This window comes from Bactrocera tryoni, chromosome 1 (assembly GCF_016617805.1).
Source record: "Bactrocera tryoni isolate S06 chromosome 1, CSIRO_BtryS06_freeze2, whole genome shotgun sequence".
NCBI lineage: Eukaryota > Metazoa > Arthropoda > Insecta > Diptera > Tephritidae > Bactrocera > Bactrocera tryoni.
In genome coordinates, this window is record NC_052499.1 from 8,269,463 (window position 1) to 8,276,342 (window position 6,880).

Below are 6,880 nucleotides of genomic sequence, written 5' to 3' on the forward strand. Positions count from 1 at the left end.
AGGTTTGTGTGTGCTTGAAATGAAAGGTGAGATGAGGAGCAACTCAAATGCTTGGATTTGTAATGTAAAATCGTCGTGTCTTCGTTGGCTGCGAGCCTGTTTACTCTCATTACGTCTTTGTACTCAGCGCTAGCATTAGAAACACTAAACACGCACACACACACACGCACACAAATAAAATGTAAAAATTGCACCGCATTTCATACCATTTCTACACACACTCAAATTATCTGTAAACGGTAAAAAGCGTCGTGGGAACCGTTTTGATCAATGAATACCTTTAATGAGTTGGTTAAGTGTTTGAAAATTAGATAAACGAGATATTCTCACGAGATGAGCAAATGAGAGTAAGTTTCTTTATGAGCTTTGCGACAGAGGAAGACATGGGGGTAAGAAGTTTTGTTCGAACGAAGAAACGTAAAAACTTAAATAACGCTTTTTTACTGAAAAGAATTTCGGCAGCTAAATTTGCTCATATGACTTAGATTGTACTTTGATTATACTGTATAGAGAAGTGATAATTGTTTGTCGCGAGCAAGTGTTTTTTATTGGTACAAATTATTCACAGAGTGTCAAGAACGCGTTGACGGCGAACCACCTCCATGAACATAAACTGTTGATAAACACGTTAATAAAATAAAGAAGTTGGTGCTTGAGAATCGACGATTAACAGTCAGAGATCTTACCGGCATTATTGGAATTTCGGGGGGATCAGTGAAAACCACTTTGAAAGATAATTTGATCATAAGAAAAGTAAAAGCACAACTGGTTCCAAAATCACTCAATTTAGCGAAAAACCAGTGTCGTGTTAAGGTCTGTGAAACGATGCTTTCCTACTACCACGAATTCACGAAAAGTATTATTACTGGCGATTAGTCTTGAATCAATGCTTACGACCCGGAAATAGACGATCGATCGGCCGAATATCGTAGAAAAGTTGTGCCGAAGCCGAAAACACACGTTAAAGCAGGTCAAAAAGGAAAGTTATGTCGACAATTTTCTTCGATTATCGAGTTGTGGTGCACTCCATACTCCTTCGCGACCGGCGAATCTGTCAACAAGGAATAATAATTATTTGAGTGTTGTGCGTCGGTTACACGAAGCTATTCTTAAAAAGAAGCAGTAATTATGTGTCGATAACTCGGTTTTTGTTATTGTGTAGATTCTTCGTGACTTTTCGTCAAATTTTTAACCACCGTATTCGCCTGGTTTAACTTTGTTTGACTTTTAGCTATTCGGCAAACTCAAACGACAACTCAAACGGTTTGGGGAAACCCATTTTGAGTCAATTGAAGCCTTTTATCATGAATCGCTATGGGCATTGAAGGCTCCTCCGGAAATTGACTTTAACAACTGTTTCGAGGATTCGAGAAAACGTTGGCACAAGTGTATTTTAGCCAAGGGCATTACTTTAAGGGGGCACAACTTCGAAACGTTTTTGTGAAAGAATAGCAGAGAATCCTGGCAAGAGTTCTAAAATGTTTCTTCATAACGTCATGAACTCAAGTATACTCAGTAAACGGACGTAACCGAAGTAATATCTTTCTCTGTCTGTCTTATATACAATGTATATTAATATTAGAGATTTTAATTTGATAAAAAAAACTCTCATTTCTGAGATTGCCATCTCGATAATTCCACCAAGTCAACTTAGCAAAATCTGGTATGGGCAAAAACATGAATGAAACCATGGAAAGAAAAGTTTCACAAATCTACAAATAACGCTTATACAATATATTCCTTTGTAAGAATACATGGAAGAGGCAAAGACGTTACAAAATATATATGTACATATGTATGTACATAATAATACATAAGAACTTAGATATAGATAAAAGTATGTATATAAAGAAAGTATAAATATATAAAAGAATGACAGCTCTCCAAGCCAAACAGCGAAATTTCGCAACACTTTATATTCATACATACATATGTATGTACATAGCTATAGAGAACTTCTGAAGCGCCGCTGTTATAATACAAAAACATTTTTTTTTGTTCAAATAAAACGCCAAACGCAGACTCATTAACAAATCATCCCACCGCCTTATTTCAGAGCATTTGCATACTCAGCACCACCTCATGTTCGCAAACATACAAACACCTTTATATACAGACACATATACGCGTATATAATGCCCAACTGTGCACTGTGCATTTTGAACTCGAGTTGCTGCTTTTAAAGCTGCCGTCGCTGTTTCTGGTTCACCCGTAGGCGATGCTTTTTTTTTGCTTTCGTACTTTTATCACAATTACTCGTGGGGGTCGCTTGGTGTTGTGCCTATTATGCGGTATACATATAACCGAGTTTATACACAAGTATATAGAGGATATTGAGAGTAGCTGTCGCGACACGCAGAGGTGTACGATTCTAACGCGAATTTTAACAAATTTCAGCCGTGCACTTTATGAAAAATCAACCTACTCCGAGTGCTGTCAGCCTGTTGACTCTTCGTACATCTCATTACATGATGTCACTGACGGTGATGTTGGCTGGCACACAGTTTGGGATATTTGTAATTGAAATCTACTGTTGTGGTTGTTATTATTAGATGTTGTTGGAATTTGTACCCTCTTTTCTGCGGATTGTGGTCTACGGATATATCAATCAAGCCATCTTAACAAGATATTTGAAGGCGGAGTTGAGTTTACAAACATTTAAAATAATTAATAAGAAAGTATTTTTATTACAGTTAATTATGTTTCAAGCGCTTTTCATCGTATCTTATCACAGTCTTAACAGAACTCATAAGCTCCAGTAAGATATCTTTACTCCAAGCGAGTAGTAATAGATCATATGATGGCATTTCAAGTGATATAACAGTTAGATGAAAACCGTTTACTTTTATTCGAAATTTTACAAAGTGAATTCTGAATTCTTTCAGTTTCAATACTAACAATAGACTAACATTTTTTTCTGTTATCGAAACCTGCTTAGTCCGTTCTAAGAAATATTTCACAGACACAATCAGTAGAGGGTTTGGGAGTAGAAACTCCCAAAGGCGTAGATTTAACTACGAAGGATCATGCCATACTTGGAAGTAATTTTGGACAGCAAGCTGACGTGGAATCTCGATGTGGATGAGAGGGTGAAAAAGGCCAGTGGGGCTCTCTACGGATAGAGATAATGCATTTCTGTTACACAGCGGTAGTCAAGCGGTAGTCAAGCCCATTACTTTACGGTGCTTTGGTGTGGTGCACCGCTGCCAGTAAAATATCATACAAGAACCACTGCAACGGCTGCGCTTGAAACCTGCCAACTATTTATTAGTTTTGCAGTCGATAGCTCGTCTGCAAGATTGCCGGCGCTAGGTAAATTTTCCACAAGAACCTTCGGACATAGTTCGATAGGCAGGAAGTCGGTGGATAGGGTTTTAAGTCATCGCCGCCGGGATTTATTGCGCGGAACTTCAAGCTACAGGAATACTGCAGTATTTTCCAGCCAGAAGTCTTTGCGGTCAAGAAACCAGCTGAGATAGATATCAGCGTTGGAAATTACATAAGAAAAGAAAATGTGCTTAGAAGCAGGGGCAGTAAATATATTGGCTGCCGGAAAGCGGTTTCATAAACTATATTCTGGCTTCCTGGCCGCAAGGGCGTTGCAGGAAACGAAATAGCTAATGAAATTGCCAAAGGTGTCATTCGCTTGACTACCGAAGTTCAAGAAATACGCAAATCGTTAAAAACGATACACAAGAAAATTTTAAAAAGCGCTTACAGACGGATCAGGGTGAGGTGGAATGTATTAGCGATATGCAGGATCGTCAAGATTATATGCAAAGGAGCAGAAGGATAACACGCAAGTTTTATACATACACGGCCTCGAAAAGACTATAGGACGGTTGTTGGTTGGTCATAGGGCACTGGCATCATATGAGAACCGTATGGACATTATTAACGTTGACGCTTATAAAAAGTGCAGGGAAGTAGACATGGCAGAGGCAAAGGAATACCTCATCCGCATATGTCCGGTCTTATCTAGAACTCGGCTTATTATCTAGAAGCTTCGCAGTTCTTGGAAGTATCGGATTTAGATATCAAGTCACTTTTAAACTTCGCTTTAACGTTCCTCACGACGTAAACTTCAGCTGGAATAATTCTCCATCAGGTAATACAAAAAACTTATTGGTGTATGTAAGTTACACGCCTTACATAGACCAATTAAACTACATGTTCGAAAGACCTAGAAATTTTAGTTGCAATTTATACTTATCTTTCATGAGAGAAAGGTGTTTGTAGATTTAACAATGTTTGTCGAGCAATACAGCTAGAAAAAAATATCCACATTATTACATGAGTCATCATTACATCCCGAAAAAATTACGGTTTGGTGCGGTTTATGAGCCGGCCGCGCTGGACTTGGAAATATGTGGTTCCAACAGTACTGCGCGATAAGCCACACAGCAAATTATCACAATCGATTTTTTGAAAACCAAGTTTGGTGAACTTTTGACGCCATTAAACTATTTCCAGTGGGGCTACGTTAAGTCTGTGGCCTGTGCCAACGATGATCGTTGAACTTCGTACGAATATGGAAAGCGTAATTGCAGCAGTATCTGCCGATATATGCTTCAAAACAGTGAAAAATTGGGTTCAGCGTCTAGACTTCTTGCAAGCGTGCCCATGGTGACCATGCAAAAGAAAGTTTCACATAATGAAATCGTACTATCGCAGGAATAAAGAATTTCATTGATATCCTAAACCGGTTTTGTTTTATTTTAAAAAAATTTGTAGCGCTCTTCTTGAAAATCCCAATACATAACTCCGAAGAAAAATGCGTTGTTTAATAAAGATTCCATTGATTTATTTTTAAAAATAAGGCTGAGTGAAAAATAAATTGAACACCATTTTTTTTTTTTGAAAAATAAAAAAATATTTTATATCAACTTATAATTTTTAAATCGAAATAAGTTATAGATTTGATTCCAAGACGAAGTCTTTCGCTATTTGCTCTAAGCTTACAACTTGCTATAACCTTCCAAAATGACTAATGATTATATTCTTCCCGACTGTAGTATTGCATAACTGTATAACAAGCATTTCAAAGACACTAAAAACACATATTTGTATAATAAAATAATATTCCATTCATAAAAACGTTAAGCTCGAACTTTTTGAAACCAAATGCAATTTCACTCTTTCATTTTGCTCTGCAGTGCTCTGGTGTTCTGAAAAAAAAAATAAATAAATATAAAATATATGTATGCTATAATAAATAAAATTTCAGTTTTGTATTTCACCTTGGCTATAAACCATCAGAAGCGTTTGTTACACATAGCACGAAAACCATATTATGCCGACGGCAAAACTGGAACCAGCATTGACTCCTCCAAAAAGCAATTCCTCAAACGTTCACGTTGTGGCTCAGCAAATTTGAACATGGATCCGCAAGCCCCCACTATGAATGCCCAATCAAGACCAAATGTTTCCAGAAGCATGTTCATTATTTATTTTCTCTGCAAACTGCTGACGCTGGAGTTCTTACCGCTTCGACCGTAAAAATGCGACTGGCAATGCATTGCTGCCTATGTCGACCGACGAGCGCACAAAGTCGCATCCCATTGCTATGCTTTTGAACGGGCGGCCTGGGGGTTGCTTGACTTTCGTTGTGCAACAAGCTCTGTGTGTGAAGAGCAGCAACAACAAAAACACAAGATAGGTAGATGTAAAGTGAAATGTGTTAACAGCGCAATACTAACGGGATGCACGACGGAAGAGGAAGATGGGCAAATGCACTTGTTCCCAACGCACAGTGTTCAAGTTTCGTAAAAATTTTAGATAAAAAGGAAATAAGTAAAAAAATAATATGATTATTTTTAGAGAGAATAAAAATATAAAAAAAAATTTGATATCTTTTTTTACTTTAACAAATTTTTAAAATATTTTTTAAACCAGATTTGCAGTTTGTCAATTAAAATTCAATTCCATTAAATAAATAAAAATATGTTTACAAATTTTTTGCTATAACTAAATTAAATACATAGCCTTGAATTTGAGCTCGGCGCTACAAATTTCTTATATGCGAGCTTTAAAACTTAAATTCTAGGTCACTTGGACTCCGAAACTAAACATTTTTAGTTCCTTGGCAGGCAAATGTTGACATAATTTACATATATACATATGATATTTCAATTTTTTTTTTTAATAATTATTTTAATGCCCTTTGAAAAGTCACACCGTGCGCGAAAATTCAATTCCACCTATGGGCGTATTTTTATGCACCAATTTACAAATATACAGAGAAAACCATTTTTCTCATGCATATGTATGTATGTTTATACTTCTGTATACTTAAGTACATATATTAGAACCAATATGGCAAATAAGTATGTATATAAGTAATAGCTCCACTTGCCTGCATTGTTGTTTCTGTCGATTTTTTCACCGAGCTGCATTTGCGCTTGGACTGCAGTGCTCAGCATACGCTGGCATACATACATACATATATGTAGATATGTTGGCCGCATTGGGCGGAGGCAGACGTCGCTCAAGTGCATTGCAAAAATAACAACAGAAAGCAAATCGAGTGGACGGTGTAAAATCGGCCTACTGCAATCGTTGTGCGCCTGTTACCACTCCGTACATGTTGTTACTCGATGCCGAAGTTGGTCCGACGAACACTTTCAGTTGTGTAACACAACAAACATCATCATCATCATCAACCAAACCATCCATGCAACCAACCGCTCAACCAACAACGTTCAGTGAACCTTGCGAATCGGAAAAACTGGTTTATGCCGGCCGTTCGACGTTAAGAAAATCGTTGCTGCGCTTGGTCTTTTGCTGGACTACAGGCGGACAGCAGGCGGCATTAGGCTTTGTGTGCAAATCTAATTTGATACGGAATATAAAGCGTGTTGTTGCACTTTTTTGCATTCCG

General features: G+C 37.5%; 1 long non-coding RNA gene across 1 annotated transcript; it reads right to left on the minus strand.

Annotated features, from left to right (window-relative positions):
• Window positions 1-4,847: 4,847 nt before the first annotated feature.
• LOC120779753 lies at window positions 4,848-5,770 on the minus strand. The gene is made up of 2 exons (XR_005705748.1): window positions 5,241-5,770; window positions 4,848-5,168 (listed from the first exon to the last, which is right to left on the minus strand). It is a non-coding gene; the product is annotated as an uncharacterized LOC120779753 (long non-coding RNA).
• Window positions 5,771-6,880: the final 1,110 nt, after the last annotated feature.